The following is a 24,197-nucleotide window of genomic DNA, read 5'->3' as shown; positions in this document are numbered from 1 at the left end:
TTTAAAAACACTTTTCATATTGGAAAAAAACAGAGGTCTTTTTCCCCCCTCTTCCTGTAATAACTTTTGTTTTTTACATGAAGCTTCTCTGCTTACCCTGTTCCCAGGTGAGAGCCAGTATCTAACAGCTAACACCTGCAGAGGGGTTGATGGGCGGTCCCAACCCAAAGGCGTGCTCCTTCGTTGGGGAATGTCTACATTTAGGACCCACTTTATCCCTGGGTTGGGAAGATTCCCTGGAGGAGGAGAATATTAAGACCACTCCAGTATTCTTGCCTGGAAAATTCCATGGGCAGAGAAGCCTGGTGGGCTACGGTCCACGGGGCCACAAAGAGTTGGGCATGGCTGAGCACACATACACATTAAAAGATACGTAAGGCCGCCTTTGTACCAGTGAACCTGCACGGACTTGTGCTCACCCTGGCCAGCCTGTGAAGGGCGTGTTTTGGGACCAGGAGATCTTTCCAGTAACTCCTGCAGAGACACCATGGTGAGTGTGAACCCTGGAGTCAGACACACCTCGTGCAGGAGGCATTACCCCTCTCTGACTCTCTTTCTGAGCCCAGGCTCTTTTCATTTAAAAGGAGACTTCTACCGTTCTGTGGCTCTTGATGAAGTACATTCTAATGATAAAGAAGTCTCCCCAAAGCCACTTTAGCCTGTGAAGGTTTCTGTCTCCTCCATCTCCTCCTAACCCCGGCTCTTGTCTGTTTTCTCTGTGACTGCCTTCTGTCAGGCCACCGGCACTCAGGGGTGCCTTACTGCACACCTTGGTCCTAGGACCTGGAGCTGGAGGATTGGACCTGCGGTGGCAGCTGAAAAAGGAAATGAAACCCTTGCAGGCCAGCGATAGCAAAAATCTGCAGATGGCACCCTGGTGAATACACCTGAGTGCCATCTGCCATTCTTCTAGCCAACCCTCCGGCCAGAGCCCCTGGGGCTGGCACTGGGCAGTTGGCAGGGCTCTGGAAGCTGGTGGGTGACCTGGGAGCGGTCAGCCTGTGTCCTCCTGTACTTGGCTTGGCCTGCACCCACTCCCTGGAGGCTAGGCTAAGTGATGGCGAGACTTGAGCTAGAGGTGTGCCAAGAAAGCTTTCGGATCAAATCATGGAATCCAGCCCGTGCTTGTAATCCAGATTTGGAATAAGCCAGGTTCTAGTGTAAATTACAATGGACTCCAGAAATTTCTGTTGCTGGTTAAGCTTGCCTGTTAATTATAAACTCCAAGGCAGCTGCAGAATAGTGCCTCTTTGAATGGAAAGATTCTGTGGGTGGGCACCTCCCTTTCTTTAATTTTTTCTTCGGTAGGTGTGCTCTAAATCTGGGTGCCGTTGGGTTTATTTTCAACGGGTGGGAAATAGAGCTTGAGCTTGTTTTCTATATGTGTTTATTGAGAACCATGACCTGGGGTGCTGCTAGCCACAGAAGGGACGTCAGTGACAGAGGGGCCCTGTTTTGGGAAGCCTGGGGCTGGCTGGGCCCACGGGAATGCTGTCCCTGAGTCACCCCTGCGATCTTCGGGAGGGAGCTTGAGAGAAGGCCACCTCCCCAGAGAATCTGCTTCTGGGCACAGCGAGCAGGTCTGTGATTTCAGGTCAGCATCAGTGCCCAGTTCAAAGGGTTTAGCAGTAGGAAGGGTTAGAAAGAGCGAGGGGCAGGAAAGGAGGGAGAAGGTCGTGCTGTTGGGGATGCACAGGGACAGAACCCTTCCATGTGAATGTGTGCTGTGAGTCCTGCCAGTTGTGAGATAACCAGTTTCTACGCTTTGTCTCTAGCTGGCAAAGTTGCAGGGTACCTGAATTCACTTTTGGCGGGGAGGAGGAATTCTGTCCTTGTCAGCAGAGCAGTGGCATAAAGCCCTCCACGACAATTTGAAAGTCCCCCCCGCCACCCTTGAGAACATCTGATTCTTTCCTGTTGCTTTCGTTGTTTCTGAGGCTGCTGTGCTTTCTTTGTACTCGGATTTCTTTCCTCCTTGATGCTGCCCTTGTGTGACCTGTCAATTATGTCTCTGTGCCTGGCGCAGGGAGGGTGTTTCCAGGCCGCCTCAGATACTGGAACTCCAGGTTATGCAGGCCCAGATGTCTTCCCAGTGTGTCAGACGGCCTGGGGTTCTAGCTCAGATGTGTCCATGAATCATTCATCTGTTTTTCGGCCAAAGGTAGAGGCCTGCGTTTCCCAGAAGCATTTTTTATCAGCAAGATCTCAAAGCCCCATCTAAACTCAATGTCCAACTTTTAAAAATAAGTGTTAGGCTTATTACTGTGGTGCGTGCTCGTCTCCCATAGGACTTTTTTCTCCTTTATTCTCTCCCTCACATGGTGGTATCAGCCTGTCTCCTCCCCCAAATCAAGGAGTTTCAGTGCTTGGGACAGCATAGGATGATTACTGATTTCCTCATGCTTTGTCCATGAAGTCACTGCAACTTGGGAGCTGTGTTACGTGCCTCCTTGTTTTTTAAATAAAGCAAGCAAACAAAACGTGAGGTTCCTTCTAAATGATTTTTTAAGTGATTAATCCGTAACTGAACATTAAACAACTCTTGAAGTATTTTACTAAATTAAAGTAGAAATTAGTTGCCCACAGAAAAATGTTCAAAAATTTTGCCTCAGTTTTCTGTGCTTCTCTTACTCCCACCCATCCACGTTGTAAGGGACAGTTCTTTTCTCGCACATACTGATATCCCATGCTGGGATTTTTAGCATAAGCAAATCCTTGTGTTATCAGGGATGTCTGAATTTATGTTAACCTCCTCTAACCTTTCTTCCTGTCTTGAGTAGGCAAAAACTATGGTAGATGTAATTATTTAGTTTAACCTATGTTAAATTTAAAAAATTCTGCATAGATATCCCAGGAAACCTTTCCGTAGCAAACCCAAAGGGTAACTGATTATAAACAGACTAACATTTCTGTGCAGCGGTATTTGATTCATACTTGTGACTGGTTCCTTTTACGTCCTCCTTAGTTTCTTTCCTTCTTGTAGGTACTTTAATCCAGTTGACATTTTGTATTCAATCAATATTTCCATAATGCCCATCACCATATGTAACAGCTCTCCCGCTGTTTGATAAATGAGGTTTATAAAGCAGAGCATCTCAAAAGCCCCAGTTCCCAGAGCTGTAGTTGCTGCTAACCCCGGAGAAGTAGCACTTTGAACCAGCTTATCAGGTTGCTCTAGGGCATCTGAAGGACGCAATAACTCTGTCATGTTAATCAGCTTTTGCCGAAAAGCAAACTAACTGAGCTGAAAGGAAAGAAGAAATCCTGTAGTGACTTTGTAATATTGAAACACGTGTTTCAGTGGGCATAACTCTGATATAGAAAGCAGAAGGTGCTGTAGCAAATATTCAGATCTCAACTCTGCCCTTGTGAGGAGCCCATCTCTTTCTCATTAGGAATTGCAGGTGGCTGGGGCTGGGAGCGGGGCTGCACAGCCCTCTCTGATAAGGAGGAGAAGGGTAGTTATCAAGCCCCGTAGGGTGTGTTCATTGTTGACTGCTTTCATAGCTGAGTGGACAGCTTTCTGGTCCAGAGGCCTAGGGGTCAGGAGCAAATGTCAATTAATACTTTTTATTTCCTGGTGTGGTTAATGCAAAGTCACTTTTTTTCTGTCTAAAGTACTCTGTCTACTTTCTTGAAAGACATTTTGAATGTTTTAGAAAATACATACTTACTAATGAGTATATTCTTTCATGTGAGATAATGTTTCTGTTCTAAGTATTTGCAGTTTACTTTTAAGTAATTAAAACAGTGGTTTGCATCATGACATAAGTCTCAGTTCATGTCAATTTTAAAAGTAATTAAGTATACATACTACAAGCGCTCTTCATCTCAACATGCTGAGTATTTTTAAGCTGATAATTCTCATGATAGTCCTGTAGAGTAGGTTAGTAGTATTATCTCCGGTGTATGTAAAGAAGAGGAAAGAGAGTTGAGTGTGAATCATGGTCGGGTACCACAATTTGGTTTTAATAATCCTAGAATTTTGTTCACGGACATCTTTTTAACCTCAGGCTGTTTGGGAAGGCCCAGTAGAAGTTTATTTCCAAGGTGTCTTTCTTGTTTATATTTAATTTCCACTTAGTCCTTGTAAAAAGAAACAAAAAGATAAGTTGGCCACCAAGAAGCATGTATCTTTCATTTACAGGTTGAATACCACATCTGATCAACGTGTTTTGATTAAAGGTGTGGAGAAGCAGTTCCTTTTCATCTTTAAAATCATTAGATGACTGTTAGCTGACAAAAAAGCTTTTGTGCTTTTTTGGGTATCATCATCTGGGGAAAAAGAACACATGGTAATTGGAAGATACATTTTTTTGCCTTGAATTTACCTGTTGTTCTTTGTTTCTTTATTTCCTTGAATTACTTACTTCTCATGAAGTCATGGAGTTAGCAGGTATTTACGGAGTGGTTAGACTACTAGGTCCCACGTTTGTTCTAGACACTGCCAGGACACAGCATGCTCAGTGCACAGCTGCCTTTTGGCAGTTTATAGGCCAGGTGGGAATAAGGTGTGTTCCTGTGAAGGTTTCCCAACGCAGTTCACCTTGTGCCAAGCGAGTGATCGAGGTCCCAAGTGTGTCAAACTTAGAATTGTGGCGGAGAGTTAGGTCTAAGTCAGGTCACCAACATTGCTGAATTCTGATTCCTAAGAATTTTTTTCCACCAACGCACATATAAAGTTCAGGTTTACTGCAGGTTTGTGAGCTTGCAGGAGGAGTGAGCTTTACAAGTCTAGAGACAGGGCACGTCTGGTAATGGCGTCAGTGCTCCGGGGATGTTTTGTGATTTTAGTAAGTCCACCCTTGAATGTTTATGTCGTAACAATGACTTCCCTTGTCTGGCAGTCTTGATGGACTCTTGTCTGGCTTGGTGATCTGTGATCTGGACTGAGCAAGGATAGGTAAATGCTTCTAAATTTATCAGTCTGGATGGGGTATATCTAGTCAGCTGATATTTCAGTGATTTAGGAGCTACTGAAATCTTTGAGTAAATGCCCTTTGATGGCATGTAATGTTGAAATCTGTGGCAATTCTGCAACGGATATGGTCTCATATCCTTACAAATTTAAAATAATTTTTCTGTAATTATTCAGATATGTTTTTCAATTTCTTTTATACATTATTATTAACTAACTCAGAGCAATTGAAGTTGTTATGTGAGTCATTTTAGAGTGTTAGCTAACTGTACAGACAATATAATGAATAAGAGCATGGACTCTGGAGCGACTTATGGGTTGGAATCAACTCGTTGGCTGTGTGACTCTGAGAAAGTCACTTAACCTCTTTGTGTCTCAGTTTTCTTACTTGTAAAGTGTGGACAATGTTAATAACATCTACCTATTAGGACCGTTATAAGGATTTAGTAAGCTGTATGTCAGTCAGATGTTTGGAATAATGTCTGGCTGAAAGTAAGCATTGAATTTGTCCTAGCTATTATTACTGCTAGGCCTCCCAGGTGACTCAGTGGTAAAGAATTTGCCTGCCAGTGCAGGAGACATAAGAGACGTGGGTTTGATCCCTGGGCCAGGAATATCCCTTGGAGAAGAAAATGGCAACCCACTCCAGTATTCTTACCTGGGAAATCCCATGGCCTGTAGCCCACCAGGCTCCTCTGTCCATGGGACTGCCAAAGTTGGACGTGACTTAGTGACCAAACAACAACAACATTATTACTGCTGGTAGTAGTAATTTATCTTAACATTTTCTGTTAGATAACTTTTTTGATCCTGCTATTCCAGCATATAAACAAATGCGTAAATTAATTATATATATCTTCAGTTCAGTTGCTCAGTTGTGTCCTACTCTTTATGACCCATGGAGTGTAGCACACCAGGCTTCCCTGTCCATCACCAGCTCCCTGAGCTTGCTCAAATTCACGTCCATTGAGTCGGTGATGCCATCCAACCATCTTGTTCTCTGTCATCCCCTTCTCCTCCTGTCTCCAGTCTTTCCCAGCATCAGGGTCTTTTCTGATGGGTCTGTTCTTCCCATCAAGTGGCCAAAGTATTGGAGTTTCAGCTTCAGCATCAGTCCTTCCGATGAACATTCAGGACTGATTTTCTTTAGGATGGACTGGTTGGATCTCCTTGCAGTCCAAGGGACTCTCAAGAGTCTTCTCCAACGCCACAGTTCAAACGCATCAATTCTTTGGCACTTAGCTTTCTTTATAGTCCAACTCTCCCTTCCATACATGGATACTGGAAAAACCATAGCTTTGACTAGATGGACCTTTGTTGACAAAGTAATATCTCTGCTTTTTAATATGCTGTCTAGGTTGGTCATAGCTTTCCTTCCAAGGAGTAAGCGTCTTTTAATTTCATGGCTGCAGTCACCATCTGCAGTGATTTTGGAGCCCAAGGAAATAGAGTCTGTCATGCTTTCCATCGTTTCCCCGTCTGTTTGCCATGAAGTGATGGGACCGGATGCCGTGATCTATGTCTTTTGAATGTTGAGTTTTAAGCCAGCTTTTTCACTCTTCCTCTTTCACTTTCATCAGGAGGCTCTTTGGTTCCTCTTCACTTTCTGCCATAAGGGTGGTATCATCTGCATATCTGAGGTTATTGAGATTTCTCCCAGCAGTCTTGATTCTAGCTTGTGCTTCATCCAGCCTGGCATTTCTCATGATGTACTCAGCATATAAGTTAAATAAGCAGGGTGACAACATACAGCCTTGATGTGCTCCTTTCCCAATTTGGAACCAGTCCATTGTTCCATGTCCAGTTCTGACTGTGCTTCCTGACCTGCATACAGATTTCTCAGGAGGCAGGTCAGGTGGTCTGGTATTCCCATCTCTTGAAGAATGTTCGACAGTTTGTTGTGATCCACACAGTCAAAGGCTTTAGTGTAGTCAGTAGTAGTAGATGTTTTTCTGGAGTTCCCTTGCTTTTACAATGATCCAGTGAATGTTGGCAGTTTGATCTCTGGTTCCTTTGCCTTTTCTAAATTTAGCTTAAACATCTGTAAGTTCTCACTTCATATATTGTTGAAGCCTAACTTGGAGAATTTTGAGCATTACTTTGGTAGCATGTGAGATGAGTGTGGTTGTGCTGTAGTTTGAACATTCTTTGGCATGTATACATATATAAATAACTGTTAATCATTTTTATAGGTTCTCTTAACTCTGTAGGATCTAATAAATGCTACATATATCCAGGGGAGGGAGGTGATGTAGGTTAGGGATGTTAAGAGAGACTTATTTTGAGTTTTAAAGGACAGTCTGTTTTATTTTTCATTTTTTGGGGGGGGGGGTATTTTACCTTACTGGTCCCAAGAAAAGTACCTTAGATACATTCAGGTAAAAGCTGCTTTTCCACATGTGGAGATATATACATGTATCTTATCTCTACACCATGGTTTACATTGCCTCCAGCATTTTGGTTCAAAATTGCAAAGATGAGGGAAACAAATGAGGCCACAGTGGACATTGTGGCATACCAGGGGTACTTACTGATGCTCCTAGAGGACTTGAAGTGGTTTGCCAACAAGTGGACAGGTGATATGATCTTACCACAGTTTCAGAAAATAGACTGCAATCCATTGATACTGAGCCCAGTTGAATTTTGTGGGCTGTCACTTTAGGCTTCTGGTTAGCTTTGATGGAGGTGAATCTTTGGACAAGAATATACATGACCTGAAGAAAGGTAAGTGGTTTTCTTTCTGCATTCTGCAGTTGCCTAAGAAGCAATGACCCTGGAGTCTGAATTTATCCGATCCTTGTTTTACTTATTTTTTTAATGAGCCTCTGTCACTCAGGATGGTTTTATCTGCAAGTAGGCTGCAGCCCATGGGGTCGCTAAGAATCGGACATGACTGAGCGACTTCACTTTCAATTTTCACTTTCATGCATTGGAGAAGGAAATGGCAACCCACTCCAGTATTCTTGCCTGGAGGATCCCAGGGACGGGGGAGCCTGGTGGGCTGCCATCTATGGAGTCGCACAGAGTTGGACACGACTGAAGCAACTTAGCAGCAGCAGTAGCAGCAGCAGAATACTAAACTAAATGTGGCTAAACAATGAGTAAAATTTCTGATCTCAAACCCAAAAGTCTATAGAGAGGTGCAGGGTTGGTTAGAGCAAGGGCACTTGATGGTGTCAGTACACCATCAAGCCACCCAAGCATCAGGCTGCTTCGCACCTTGCTCTTCTGCCATCTTCATTAACTGTGTTAATCATACCTGGGCTTGTCCCCTCATGGTCACAAGGTGACTGCCACAGCTCTAGGCATCACATCCCCACACAGCTGTGTTCAGAGACAGACAGGGAGGGGAGTTGCTTGTGTCCCCTTTCACAATGGCGAAAATCTTTCTCAGGAACCCCCAGCGTGCATCTTCTGTAGTCTTATGGGCCAGGCCTGATAAGTGAAATAAGAATCGTTTGATTGGTGTAGGGCTCATCTGCTGGGCCTGGGGAGGGGCCCAGTAGCCATGAGGGTTCTGGTGCAAGAAGAGGGGGACAGTGGCTGACAAGTAAGCAATACATAGTGTCTGATTTCATAAGTTTGCATGCAAACTTATTTCTTTGGACCATTAAGTCTGTGTTTTGCTCCATGTTAGGATCTATAGTTCCTTTTATGAACTCAACACCTTCACAGCTGCTTTTAGAGCAAAAATGGCTACTATCATGAGGCAGGGCTTTCTCTGTAGTATTTATTATATGATATATGATGCAAAATTGTGTTTCTGAAGAATTAGTATTTTATTCACCTATGTATTTTAGTGCTAAGCATCATGTGGTAGGCACATAGTATGGGTAATTTACTAAATATATGCAGTGCTTCATGGGTTTTATTATTTAGTTACTTTACCATGCTCTGTGTGAGCTCTGGGAGATTGCTAGGGTTAGGTCAACGAAGATTAGAGTGATTTGTGTTTAAAGAAATTCGCTGAATTTCAAGGATGAAGGATAGAAGAGTTGACTTGAATGTTTTACCCACCCTTCTATTTTTCATTCTTCCCTGAAAGTAACGGAAGTGCTTTGGTGAAGCCTTTAGTGTATGCAGTGCAGAGGCGTCCATGATGAACAGTGTCTCGTCATTCTGCTCCACGCTTTCCCATTGGTCACTGAGGGTATCGCTCAGACTGGCTGCGTGCCTGTCTTCTTTCTTCTTGACTGTTCTGAATCATTATGAAGCATTTCACATGGAGGGCAATTCATCTTTAGGTTTTCTACAGGTTTTGTAAATAGCTGGGTTTTTTTTTTTTTTCCCATGCTGCATGACTTGTAGGATCTTAGTTGCCCGAACAAGGATTGCAGCTGGGGCTTCAGTAGTGAAAGCACAGACTCCTAACCACTGCACTGCCAGGGAATTCCCCATAGCTTCTTTTTATATATCTAAATTGACAGAATGTGATAAGGAGTGGGAAGGGGTGGACTAGAGCAATGAGCGATTTTTCTCTTTCCCTCTGCCTTCTTTTCCTTTCTTCCCCTCCCCCTCTGTCTCTCTTTCCCTCTTGTCTCTCTTTTCCTCTCTCTTCCTCTCTCTGTCTCTCTCCCTCTTTGACACATGCACACACACAATTACCAGACATAGGTTGAATGGAGGGGAGAGTGCCAGTTCATTTCACCCAGCGTTGGGCAGGATCCCTGACCTACAGAGTTTTCTCTTCTTTATTTCATGAGCTCAAGAAAAACCAAACTCTTATTTCATCTCACTGCCGTCTCTTTGTTAAAGCATGTAATGAATACCATTTAACTGACCTGATTTAGACATCTTGTGTCAGAAAAACCTCTGTTTCAGGTTTGTCCACAATTAAAAGGAGCAGTTAGCTTTGGCAATGTTGAGAAGACACATGTGGCAGCCAAACACTGCTGTCTGGAGCTCTGTTAGAACTCCTCCATAGGTGTCTAGCTGAGGAGGGCTTCAGGCTTTAGTGCCTATGGATGAAACCGACTGGTGAAAGCATTTTGACAGGGCAGACTGGAAGGAGTCAAAGACTTCCAAGATAGAGGGAATCTCTTTTTCTGTTTTTAGTTTAATTGCCTGTCTCGTGTCCCTTCCTTTGCTTGGATCATCACAGTGAGGCCAGAGCCAACAAGACAAGAAGAAGCCGTGCTTGTTCACTTTTGCTGCTGTTCTCCTTCCCTTACTGCCTTCTTGACTCGGAATTTTATGCCACTGCTCTGTGTAATTTGCATATTTATATAAAGTACTGGGGCGCTTTGACTTCCCTTATGCTTTTATGCAGAATTTTTCTCTGGTTGAGATTGCATGACTATGCAGGCAAGTCAGGCCTATGATCAAGCACTTACCCTGTGGGAACGAATGGACGGTCTCCTTAATAAATGCTGTCGATCAAATTGGCAGTTCACCTCCAAACACACCTAGACGCCTTAGCTCACTCTGTAATCAAAAGTAACTTCCAGATGTATGAAAGACATAAATGTAAAAGTACAAAAATAATAGGGGAATGTATTTAGAACCTTGGGACTTCTAAAGCCGATTATACAGAGTGAAGTAAGCCAGAAAGAAAAACACCAATACAGTATACTAACACAGATACATGGAATTTAGAAAGATGGCAATGATGACCCTGTATGCAAGACAGGAAAAAAGACACAGATGTGTATAACGGACTTTTGGACTCAGAGGGAGAGGGAGAGGGTGGGATGATTTGGGAGAATGGCATTCTAAAATATTTTAAATAAATTAATTTAAAAATAGAAAAAAATAAAGTGAGACAGGTGGTTTAGAAGCCATAAAGTGAATGATTTGTATGAACATAAAATTTTTTCTGTAAGGCATTTGTAAACAAAATGGCAAGGGATAGACTGGGAGAAACAATTACCACAAACTACCAGATAAAGATTTCATATTTCTGATATATCAGGGCATCTTCAAATTGAAAAGATAAACCACCCTGTAATAAATAAATAAACATTTAACAGAGGAGCACTTGCAGATAGCCAACGAATATATGCAGATATGTTCAGAGAAATTAAAACGATACCATTTTTTTTCAGCCATTTGATTGGCCAAAAATTTAAGAGTAATATCCACTGCTTACTGGTCTTGGAAAAGGGGCAGTTGTGTCCTAATTGAGGGAGTATGAGCTTCTATAATCCTTTTGTAAATCAACTGGCTGTTTTTAATAAAATTTAACATGGTCATACCTTTTGAATCAGCAGTTCCATTTTTAGGAGGCTTCCTTACTCAAAAATGTCAATATATAGCATAAGGAAATATTTCTAGGATGCTTATTGCAGCAGTGTTTTTAATGTCAAAATATCAGTATCAGCTTATTCATCCTCTAGGGAATAGCTTGAATTATGGATAGTCACGAGATAAAGCTATAAGTACTGTCTTTACACTGTTGACTCACTAATTATTTCCAGCCTCAACTTTACTGAATTTCAAGCTTTATGTCCACTTGAAATCTTCACTTAGATGTATAATTGCCATCTTAAATTCTTAAATATCCAAACCAAACTGATTTTTTCCCCTTAAACCTCTTGCTCACCTTGTTTTTCTGTTTGTAAATGGCAGTTCCATTCTTCAGGTGAAAAACTTGAAAGTCGTCTTCAATTCTCTGCCCCTTCCTCCTTTCCTCTCACTACCCTGTGTATTTCCTACACCTCCCCTCTCCCCCCAGCACTTCTTATTTGTATTCCCTGCTTTGTTTTGCTTCGCAGTTTATCCTTATCTGATATACTATATTCAGAATTCATTTATATCCCCCCTCATATTTGTTTAGGGTCCATGAGGGTCATGACTTTGTTTTGTATCCCCGTTATCTAGAATAATTGCACATAATAAATATACTTTTATATCAAATAATATTATATTATATTAAATATATAAAAATATATTGCACATAATAAATGCAATCTTTACTAATTATTTTTTGAATAAATGACTATACTGTGACAAGAAAGAAGTTACTAATTGAGTATAGAATCTCTTTTTTGTATAAATAAAATCAAACCCAAACTTTATTTTAATGAACTGTATACCCCTCGTTTTTCCTTCCTATGGCTGGTATGTGGGATTCATTTGACAGCTGCAGCTATCAGACCTTTACTTGGTGGCTGCGATGATCTGCATGTCTTCACATGTGAAGGACCTGAGATGGAAAGGTCTCCCCTAGAAATCTGGCCTGCTCTTCTGCATCAGGTTCATTGGGTTTGCTTTTGGGGTCTGCAGTGTTTGTAAGTCAGTTGCAAGTACATTGTTGGTGCTATGCTAGGGACGTAAATATATTGAGCACGGATATGCTGCAGCGTGTTAGCTCCTCTACCCAAGTGTGTCTGAAGCTTCTTTGGTAACGCTAAAATTGTAAGTATTCCAGAATGAGAAGCCCATGTGATTACATCAGTAGTAGGTCATTGCTGTGACAGCCTGCTGACTAAAGTTTGGAACCATTCCCCACCCTGAGGTATTTTTGTTCTTTAATAATAGCTTTATTGAGATATAATTCACATGTTAAACAGTTTACCTACTTAAAGCATGCAGTTCAGGAGGTTTTTTTTTTTTTTAAATTATGTTCACAGAGTTGTACAGTCACGTTTAGAACATTTTCATCACTCCATAAAGAAATCCCATACTCATCAGCAGTCACACAGCTCTTTTCCCCCAACCCTTAGCCCTGGGCAACCACTAATTTACTTTTCTGTCTCTCTAGATTTTCCTGTTCTGGACTTTTCGTGTAAATATAATGGAATCATTCAGTATATGGTCTTTTATCATTGGTTTCTTTTAGCATCTTGTTAACAAGGTTCATCAGTGCTTTAGCATGTATCTGTACTCTATTCCTTTTTATTGCCAAGTAATATTCCATTGTATAAATATACCACATTTTGTTTCATCAGTTGGTTGACGCTATGGACATTTGTGCACAAGTTTTTGTGTTAGTATATGTTTTCATTTCTCTTAGACACATACTTTGGAGTGAAATTGTTGAGTTATAAGTGGCACCCCACTGCAGTACTCTTGCCTGGAAAATCCCATGGATGGAGGAGCCTGGTAGGCTGCAGTCCACGCTAAGGGTCGGACACGACTGAGCGACTTCCCTTTCACTTTTCACTTTCATGCATTGGAGAAGGAAATGACAACCCACTCCAGTGTTCTTGCCTGGAGAATCCCAGGGACGGGGGAGCCTGGTGGGCTGCTGTCTCTGGGGTCGCACAGAGTCGGACACGACTGAAGTGACTTAGCAGTAGCAGCAGCAAGGTAACTTGATGTTTAACCTTTTGAGGAGCTGCCAATTATCTATATTGTCCACAGTGGTGGTTGAACCCATTCTACATTCTTGCCAGTAGTGTATGAGGGTTTGAGAGTTTTTTAAAATGCAAATCTGTTCCTAAGAGTGCCTGCCTAATAGGATTGTTGTGGAGAGAAAACATATAAAGCACTTAAAACAGTTCCTGGCACATAGGAAGCAGTAAGTGCTGGGTGTTTTACTGTTACTGATACAGTGGGTACTCTATGTATATAACAAGTTCAGAATCAATGCAGTGATTCCTTTTTTTTTAATTGTGGTAAAATATACATAACATGAATTTTACCATCTTAGCCATTTTTAAGTATACAGTTTGGTGGTATTAAATACATTCATAATGTTGTTTTGTTATCACCACCATCTATCTCCAAAACTCTTTATTTTGTAAAACTCAAAACAGTAGCTCCTCATTTCCTTCCCAAGCCACCTACCCCCAACCACCACACTATTTTCTGTCTCTATGAAATTTGAATGCTGTAACTACACACTTCATATGATCTATGTTATAGCATGTGTCAGAAGTTCGTTAAAGCTGAAAAATAGTCAGTCTGTGATATACTGCATTTTTTTATCCATACATCCATCAATGGACATTTAAGTTGCTTCCTCGTTTTAGCTACTGTGATACCTCCGAGAGCATGGATATACCAATCTCTTGGATACCTTGCTTTCATTTCTCTTTGGTATATACCTGCACGTGGACTTGCTGGATATTTAATTTTGATGGGGGCTGCCATACTGTCTTCTGTAGGGGCTGTCCCATTTTACATTCTCACCAGTACTGCGCGAGGATTCCGATTGCTCCATATCCTTACCAACACTTGTTATTTTTTAATTTTCCTGATAGTAGCTGTCCTAATGAATGTGAGGTGGTATCTCATTGTCCTTTTGATGTATATTTCCCTAATGACTAGTGAAGTCCTAAGGACTTCCCTGGTGGCTCAGACGGTAAAGCATCTGTCTACAATGTGGGAGACCCGGGTTCGATCCCTGGGTTGGGAAGATCCCCTGGAGAAGGAAATGGCAATCCACTCCAGGACTATTGCCTGGAAAACCCCATGGACAGAGGAACCGGTAGGCTACAGTCCATGGGGTCGCAAAGAGTCGGACACGACTGAGCGACTTCACTATATGTCACTATAATGACTAGTGAGGGCTTCCTGGGTGGCTCAGTGCTAACGAGTCTGCTTGCTAGTGCAGGAGACATGGATGCGGTCCCTGGGTCGGGCAGATCCCCTGGAGGAGGAAATGGCAACCCACTCCAGTATTCTCGCCTGAAAAATCCCATGGACAGAGGAGCCTGGGGGACTTACAGTCCGCAGGTTTCAGAGTCAGACACGATTTAGCAGCTTAGCATACATGCAATGACTAATGATATAGAGAATCTTTTCGTATGTTCACTGGCCATTTGTGTATGTTCTTTGGAGAAATGTCAAAGTCCTTTGCCAATTTTTGTATTGGGCTGTTTTTTGTTGAATTTCAGAAGTTCTGTATATATTTTGGATATTATTCCCTCATTAAATATGTCAGTTGGAAAATTTTTCTCTCATTTTGTGGGTTTCTTTTTGACTCTGTTGATAGTATCTTTTGATGCACAAAATATTTAAATTTGTCTCTTTTTTCTGTTTTGTTGTCAAACCCGGCGTTGTGAAGCTTTTCAGTGCGTTTCTTAATATCAGAATCACATGGGCGATTTAAAAAGGAAAAAAACAACAACAACAGATGTCAGTTCTTCTTCCCTAAATTTTCTGATTCTGGAAGCTGGCATTGATGCAGGTGTATGTATTTAGAAGCATATACTGAACCTTCCCGAGGGCTTCTGCTGCTCATTTTCTGTTGTGAACCCCTGCTTTAGAGACTCGGCTCTGACTGCATACTCCAAAAAGCTTTCCCTAGGCCCTCCCAGGCTGATCTTGTCACTCAGCCTTTGTCCTCTCATCACGTGCTTTGCACATGTCTGTCTTTGGACTCACACACTACAATGTAATCTTTACATGCACTATTACAGACTTGGGGTCACTTGGAATGGGTAGGTGAGTGAATAAGGAACTAGCTCTTTATTACTCAGGGCACATCTTGGGTGTTACCTCTTCCAGTGAGCCTTTCCTGACTCGCGCCTGCACTGAGGCTGCATTAGATGCCTCTCACGTGGGCTGCTTTTAGCAGTCTGTGCGTGTGTCTTTCATCACACTGCTGTAACATCAGTTCATATCCCTTGCTTGCCTCTAGTCAGAGTGAACGTGAGTGCAGAACCAATGTTGTTTATTTTCTGATCACTGATATCTAAAAAAACTTTGAAAAACTCGTACTTTTTCTGGTGCACTGTATTTTTAACAGCTCTACAGCTATAATTTACATACAGTAGGATTAACCCATTTTAAGTGTGCAATTTAATGAGTTTTGAAGTCATGAGAATCAAATAACCGCCGCTGTGGTCATCACACAGAAAGTTTTTTCATCCACCAAAACTTCTCTTATGCCCTGTGTAGTCTATTCCATTTCCACACCAGCTACTTTCCCTGTCTTTGCTTTTTGTCCCCATAGTTTTGACACTTTGAGAATTTTATGTGAATGAAATCATGCATAAAGTAGGCTTTGTGTCTGGCTTGTTAGAATAATGCTTTTGAGATTCTTTGTCGATTCAGTGGTTTGTTTTTGTTTGCTGGATATTCTTTGTTATGGACATATGACATTGTTTATCCGTTAACCAGTTGATGGACATCTGTTTTTTTTTCCAGGTTTGGGCTCTTTTGAGTAAAATTACTGCGAACATTTGAGTGCAAGTCTTTGTATAGACATGTGTTTTCATTTTTCTTGAGGAATTTCCTAGAACTGGGATTGCTGGTTCATATAGTAGGTGTATGTTTGACTTTGTAAGAAACTCAGATTTCCAGTGACTGTGATTTTCATTTATCCTCATAGTTTATAAGTTTTAGTTGCTCCGATTTCTCCCCATCACTTGGTGCCATCAGTCTTTTTAATTTCAGCCATTCAAATTGATATATAATGAAATCTTGTGGTTTTAATATGCATTTTGCTAATGAGTAACAGTCTTGAGCAACTTCTCATGAGCCTGTTTTTAGCCGTTTGTATTGAGAGTCCCTTGGACTGCAAGGAGATCCAAGCAGTCCATCCTAAAGGAGACCAGTCCTGGGTGTTCATTGGAAGGACTGATGCTGAGGCTGAAACTCCAATACTTTGGCCACCTCATGAGAAGAGTTGACTCATTGGAAAAGACCCTGATGCTGGGAGGGATTGGGGGCAGGAGGAGAAGGGGACGACCGAGGATGAGATGGCTGGATGGCATCACCGACTCGATGTACATGAGTTTGGGTGAACTCTGGGAGTTGGTGATGGACAGGGAGACCTGGTGTGCTGCGATTCATGGGGTCGCAAAGAGTTGGACACAACTGAGCGACTTAACTGATGTCTTATTTTTGGCAAAGTATGTGTTCAGATATTTTGTCTGTTTAAAAAAATATAAAATTGCCAGTGGGGGAGAGTAATAAAGAGTCACATTGCATTTTCTACCTACCAGGCATTCTTTTAAGAGTTTTACTTGAATAAATTCACTTTAATATTCACTACAGAAAAATCAAATTGCTTGTCTTTCTTTTGAGCTGTAATCATTCTTTATTCAGTATGCAAGTCTTCTATCAAAGAGATATTTTGCAATATTTTCTTTCAGTCAGTGGTTTTCCTTTTCATTTTCTCAATAGTGTCTTTTGAAGAGCAAAAGTTTTATTTTAGTGAAATCCAGTTACTAGTTTTAGCTTTTATGATTCATGCTTTCTGAGACCTAAGACTTTTGCCTAACTCAGGATTGTAGTGATTTTTCTTGTAAGTTTTCTAATTCGGAGTTTATTGTTTAGCTCTTACATGTAGGCCTGTGATCCATTTTAATGTGGTCAGTGTTCGTTTTTTGCTTGTGAATATCCAGTTTTCAGGACCACTGTTGAAAAGACTGTATCCTACTCTGAATTAGTTTGGCACCTTTGAAAACCAGTTGGCCATACGTGTGGTAGTCTATCTTGAGATGTTTTATTCTTTATATGTCTATCCTTAGTTCTACACTTTGTTGACTACTGTATCTTTTTGGTTAATCTTCAGGGTATGTAGTGCAATAATATAAATCTTCTAACTTTATTTTTCTTCTTCTGAACTGTTTAGGCCATGCTAGGTCCTTGGTTTTTGCATATAAACTTGAGAATCAGCTTTCCAATTCCTATCAAAAAGGCTGCTGGGATTTTCATTAGGATTACATTGAATCTGTCGCTCAATTTGGGGGGAGAATTGACATCTTAATGATACTGACTGTTGTGATTTATGTACATGGTATATTTTCCATTTTGGGGGTCTTTAATTTTCTTGGTAATGTTTTGTACTTCTCTATACAGCTCTTGCACATAGTTTGTTCCTAAATTTATAATATTTTGAAGTATTTTGAAATAACTTCTAATTTTTTTGTAGTTTATAGAAATATGGTTAATTGTTTGTGTATTGGTCTTGAATCACCGTGCTAAATTCTCTTAATAGTCCTGGTTACGTTTTCTGTAAGCTCCTTAGAAATTTCTACGTAAATGATAATGTCTATAAATCAAGTCAATTTTCTTTCTTTCTTCCCAGTCTGTATGTCTTTTACTTTCTTGCCTTATTTTACTGAATGGACTCTAGTCAGTGATAGAGGTTATAAAAGAGAACATCCTTTTACCTTGTTCCTTATTTTAGAGGGAAAGCATTAGTTTTTACCATTAAATATAATGATTTTCTATTTTAAAAAATATGACTGTTGAATTTTGTTAAATGCTATATTGAATCTATTGAGGTGATTGTATTATTTTTCTTTTTTCTCTTTTTTTCTTTTCATTTTTAGACTTTTAAGTGGTAAATTGTATTGATTATTTTTGAGCGTTAAACCAACCTTGGAGTCATGGAATAAATCCCACTTGGTTGCATTTGATTTCTAAAAATTTGATAAGGATTTTTGTTCATAAGTATTATTGTTTCCTTTTTTGTAGTGTTATGCCCAGAGTCCGAGTCCCCAAAACTGAGAGAATAAGATGTCCACAGCAATGCAAAAGCATAAAGGGGTTTTATTGCCAGCTCGAGCGAGGGCTCCCGTCTCATCCAGCGCAGTGGAGTCTTGACCAGAGCCTGGAGCCCAGACTTACAGCAGTATTTGTAAGTTTAGAACAAAGACAGGGAGTTGGCAAGGGTTGATTGGCTGCAGGGGTTTCCTGGTATTTACTGATTGGCCAATCATCTCATCTCTCTGATTGGCCAGAGTTAGCATCTCTCTGAGCCTGTCATGGCTCTGGTGAGGTTGTAACAGTAGTGCCTTTGGTTTTGTTTTGTGGGTCATGGTAGCCTTATAAAATGAGTTGGGAAATGTTCCGTCTTCTGTTTTCTGGAAGAGTTTGTCTATGTATAGGTTTATTATAGGTTATTATCTTTTACTTAAATGATTGATAGAAGCACTAGTAAAAGCATCTGAGGCTACAGTTTTCTTGTGTGGACATTTTTTAGTTGCAATTTCAATTATAAAAGATGTAGGACTAGTTAGATTATCTGTTTCACCTTAGATGAGTTTTCATAGTTTATGTCTTTTAAGGAATTTGTCCACTTCACCTAAGTAGTCAAATTTATTGGCAAAAAATAGTTCATAATGTTCCCTTACTATCCTTTATGTCTGTAAGATTTGCTTTTCTGATATGGGTAGTTTGTGTCTTCTCTGTTTCTTGATTAGACTGGCTAGAGGTTAACCTGTTTTATTAATATTTTCAAAGAAATAGTTTTTATTTCAGTCATTGTTTTTAATTTTTCTTGGTTTTCTGTTTCATTGATTTGTGCTTTTATATTCTTAATATTTCCTTTTGTTTACTTTGTGCTTAATTAGCTGTATTTGTCTAGTTTCTTAATGTAGGAATTTAAATCAATAATGTGCCATTTCTATTTTAATAAGCATTTCATGCTAAAAATTTTCCTTTAAGCATCACTTCAGGTGTATTCCACAAATTTTCATTGGATGTTTTTTATTTTATTCAGTTCAAAATATTTTGTCATAGTTTTTGTTATTTGACCTATGGGTTATTTAGAAGTGGGTAGTTTTAACATCCAAATATATAGGTATTTTACTGATATTTTTCACTTAGTTGAATATTCTGTGGTCAGAGTACATACTTTATATGATTTCAGGCCTCTTAAGTTTATTCAGATTTGTTTTATGGCCCAGAATATGGTCTATCTTGGTAAAATACCGTGTGTACATTTGAAAAAAAAAGTGTATTTTGCTGTTGATGGATAATGTTTTATAATGTCAATTAGATCAAGTTGGGTGATAGTGTTAAGATTTGTATATTTATTGATTTTGTGTTTACTTGTTATAATTTACTGAGAGAATAGTGGTGAAATCTTTGACTATCATTACTGATTTGCTTATTTCTTCTGACTCTTTGAATTTTGCTATATGCATTTTAAAGCTTTGTTAGTAGGTGTGTACACCATTAAGATCGTGAGATCTTCTTGAGGAATTGTTCCTTTTAACATCATGAAATATCATACTTTATCCCTGATGATATTCATTGTTTTCAAATCCACCTTGCCTGGTGTGAATATAGCAGTTTAGCTTTCTTTTGATTGGTGTTAGCATTGCATATCTTCCTCCATCTGTTTGTTTATTTTTTATTTTTCTATGTGTTTATATTTAGAGGGTTTTTTTTTTTCTTTTTTAAAGACTACATTGAGTTAGGTCTTGTAATCAATCTATCTCTATATTCTGATTTGTGAGTTTATATACACATATGTTTCTAAGAGATAATGGACAGAGGGCTATAATTCCACAGGTTGATCTCAGTGCAGGGACGATTTGCCTGCTGTGATAAAACTTTACTCAGTCTATAAAAGCAAGTGGGATTAAGTGTGTTTATGAAGCCTCTCCAGAAGCAGCTTGTCTTGTGTTGTGCTTACACAGTGATACTGTTTATAAGGTGGCATATAGTCTAAAATAGTAAGCAGTGGCAGTCTTGGAAATGGTCTCCTGTTGCTATATCACATTGAATGAAAAAGATTTGAGTTGTTGAAAAAAGATGTGAATAAGAAAGGGAAGTGGTAAAAAGTCATTTTATGAAAGCTTTAAATTTTTCCATATTACACAAATAATACCTGCATATTGCACACAGTTCAAATACCCGTAAGCAAGGAGAAGAAAATAAGAGTGTTTTACTCTTTAATTCTATCACTCTGAATGACAAAACATTACTTTGAAATATATCTTTCCAATATTTTTTAAACATCAATGTAATTTTCAAATGAAGTCACTTTGTAATACTTCTTTGTAACTTTCATTTCCACTTAATATGAATATTTTTCCATGTTGGAGGTTCATACTGATCTATATCACTCTTTTTAATGGCTGCATGTTTCAACTTACAGTGTATAATCCCAACTGATTTCTATATTTTTTGTTAGTAGCAATGTAGTATATAGTATTTCTTTAGAATACATTTAGAAATTTGACTGTTGGATTAAGGAACATGCAAAATTCTAAAGTTTCTGGAGTATTGTCAAAATGCTTGCCTTAAAGTTTATACTGATTGGTAGTGTATTAATGTTAGTCGCTCAGTCATGTCCAGTTCTTTGCGACCCCATGGTCTGTAGCCCGCCAGGCTCCTCTTTCCATGGGATTTTCCAGGCGAGAATATTGGAATGGGTTGCCATGCCCTCCTCCAGGGGATCTTCCCGACCCAGGGGTCCTAACGTGTGTCTCTTGTGTCTCCTGCGCTGGCACATGGGTTCTTTACCGCTAGCATCACCTGGGAAGCCCATACTAACATAGGGGTCTACTGGTTACTTTTTTGGGAGATATAAATTGGATTTGTATCATAAATTTGATTTTCTGGTCCTTCATTTTTTCCCCTAAAAGCTGATCAACTTGTTTCTATTATTTTGATTTAATCAAAGACAGTTTTTACATCTACCACAGTTTAAATGATGAGTAAAAAAGAGAGACTTTTAATACAGCGTCTTGGAAAAGAAAGGGAGTGGAAAATATTTTGTTGCAGTTGCACAGGTAAAACATGTCAGCTTCTCAGTGTATTTTGTGATTTCCTATAGAGGGTTTTTAAATTCTCTTTTGGATCATCCATGGGTTTTGGCTGCCTTGCAGGGAGTTAAAATATTTGAGCTCTAAGGAGTAAAATAGCTAGTGTTAAGTGTAGTATGTAGTGAAAATTGGGAGGATGAGAATATATATGTGAGACAATAGGAAATATATATGTAAGAATGCTTTTTATATATATACCTGTTCCTTGGCACAGGGCTCCTAAAACTCCTGTAAATTTCTAAGTGATAATAGAGTACTATGATACTAGGAGCATCTTTTTGGTGGAGGAGGGGACATGCTGCGGGGCTTGAAGGATCTCAGTTCCCTGACAAGGGATTGAACCTGGGCTCCCTGGAATCCTAACCAATAGGATACCAGGGAACTCACATCTTTTGTTCTAATGTGGTGACTTTGGTTGGGCTTCCAGGCTGGGATGGGTCACCAGAATGGCCCAGCGGTGATTAGAGGCTTGAAATTTTTAGCCGACCCCGTATTCTCCAGAGGGGAGAAGGGCTGGGAATGGAGGTCATAATTGATCACACTTATGTGAGGAAGCTTCACGTAGTAAAGGAGACATACAGAAAAGTCTTGGGGGAGGGCAGTGGGCCCAGGGTGGGGATGGTGCTGGGTTTTCTTAACAATCTTCTATTTAGTGAATCTGGTGCAGATTAATTTATTTTTTCTGAATGGATCTGTCATGGTTCTGTCACTTCTCTGATTCATGTATCTTTTGAAAATACTATATTTTTTCCATTCCCCCATAAAGGGTGGTGATGATGATATCCCTTACTCACCTTGTTATTCAGTTGCTCAGTTGTGTCCAACTCTTTGCAGCCCCATGGACTGCAGCACGTCAGGCTTCCCTGTCCATCACCAGCTCCCGGAGTTTGCTCAAACTCATGTTCATTGAGTTGATGATGATGCCATCCAACCATCTCATCCTCTGTCACCTGCTTCTCCTCCTGCGTTCAATCTTTCCCAGCATCAGGGTCTTTTCCAATGAGTCGGCTCTTCCGTCAAGTGGCCAAAGTATTGAACCTTCAGCACCAGTCCTTCCAGTGAATATTCAAGGTTGATCTCCTTTAGAATTGACTGGTTTGCTCTCCTTGCTGCCCAAGGGACTCTCAGAAGTCTTCTCCAGCACAAAAGTTTGAAAGCATCAATTCTTTGATGCTCAGCCTTCTTTATGGTTTGAGTCTTGTATCCATACATGACTACTGGAAAAACCATAGCTTTGGCTGTATGAACCTTTGTTGGGAAAGTGATGTTTGTGCTTTGTAATACATTGTCTAGTTTTGACATAACTTTTCTTCCAAGGAGCAAGCTTGTTTGTTTTCCTCTCCTTTAATAGGAACTATAGCACCAGAATTTGTAACTTTTTTTTTTGGTCATTTGAGACATCTTAAAGCCTGACTTTGCATTTTGCTACCTGAGACTTTATATTCAACAGGTGTTCCCTAGCATTTCTTTAATGAGAGACAGACTTCTTGGAGCTTACATTCTAATTCTTGTAGGTACCCAAACGGATGCTGTGGTGCCGAAATGCTTTGTGAGAGAGAAAGCACCCATGGTAAGCTTTGAGCTGAACTTTGAGAGACCGTTAATATTTTGAACTGAGGATTAAGATTTCAGTCTTCTTGGAGTGATCTTAAATTATCACCTGGAGGACTTAGGCATTTAACTACACAATGTTATATGTATTGTCTCACTATTTCAGTGGTCCCTAGATAGTATATTCAAAAGCAGAGACATTACTTTGCCGACTAAGGTCCATCTAGTCAAGGCTATGGTTTTTCCTGTGGTCATGTATGGATGTGAGAGTTGGACTGTGAAGAAGGCTGAGCACCGAAGAATTGATGCTTTTGAACTGTGGTGTTGGAGAAGACTCTTGAGAGTCCCTTGGACTGCAGGGAGATCCAACCAGTCCATTCTGAAGGAGATCAACCCTGGGATTTCTTTGGAAGGAATGATGCTAAAGCTGAAGCTCTGGTACTTTGGCCACCTCATGCGAAGAGTTGACTCATTGGAAAAGACTCTGATGCTGGGAGGGATTGGGGGCAGGAGGAGAAGGGGACGACCCAGGATGAGATGGCTGGATGGCATCACGGACTCGATGGAAGTGAGTCTGAGTGAACTCCGGAAGATGGTGATGGACAGGGAGACCTGGCGTGCTGCGATTCATGGGGTTGCAAAGAGTTGGACACGACTGAGCAACTGAACTGAACTGAACTTCTGCTTTTAGGATTTCCTATATTGGAGCTCTCAGGTAGTTTCCTAATGTATAATCTTTCTCTATTAAAATCGTCTTACACCATTACATTATGCCATAGTTGGCAATTCTGAGTTCTTGAAAGTAACTGAGTCACAGACTGCAGCTGATATTATTCTGACTAGTGAAGTGCTAATGACTCAGACTCACAAAGTCTTCTCCCCTCCCATGGCCTGTGACAGGCCTCCATATGTTTTATTTATTTTTCTCCATATGTTTTAATTGACCTAGTCAGTGATTTTGGCTTATTGCATCTAAAAACATACATGGTAAACTTAGATTTATGGCTTTAAAAAGAAACTATTCTCAAACGTGTTTCATAGTGTATAAATGTTTTCAGGCTTTGTATGTGAGCATTAAAGCCCAGGATTAAAGTCATCTGATCCTGAACTGAGACCTACTGCTCTAAAGTCAATAGACTTTAATTACAATAGACTCTAATTACAATAGTAATTAATCTTTTCTCTAATTCTTTAGTTGAAAATATTTGGTTGAATGATTGTTTAAACTTGGGCAAACATAAGATTATGCAAAAAAGTGTTTGATATACTCAGATAATTTAAATGGAAGCGTCAACTGCTCAAAGATACTGCCTGCCACTGGGAATCAA

At 40.2% G+C, this 24,197-nt stretch overlaps 1 protein-coding gene across 2 annotated transcripts in view; it reads left to right on the top strand.

Moving 5' to 3' along the window:
* Positions 1–24,197, top strand: part of HERC3 (HECT and RLD domain containing E3 ubiquitin protein ligase 3) — a 139,543-nt gene that overhangs the window by 16,664 nt on the left and 98,682 nt on the right. The gene's annotated exons all lie outside the window — the stretch shown is intronic.

Source organism: Budorcas taxicolor, chromosome 6 (genome assembly GCF_023091745.1).
Source record: "Budorcas taxicolor isolate Tak-1 chromosome 6, Takin1.1, whole genome shotgun sequence".
Taxonomy (NCBI): domain Eukaryota; kingdom Metazoa; phylum Chordata; class Mammalia; order Artiodactyla; family Bovidae; genus Budorcas; species Budorcas taxicolor.
Note: the sequence above shows the minus strand (reverse complement) of the source record. Positions and strands in the feature narration are given on the sequence as shown.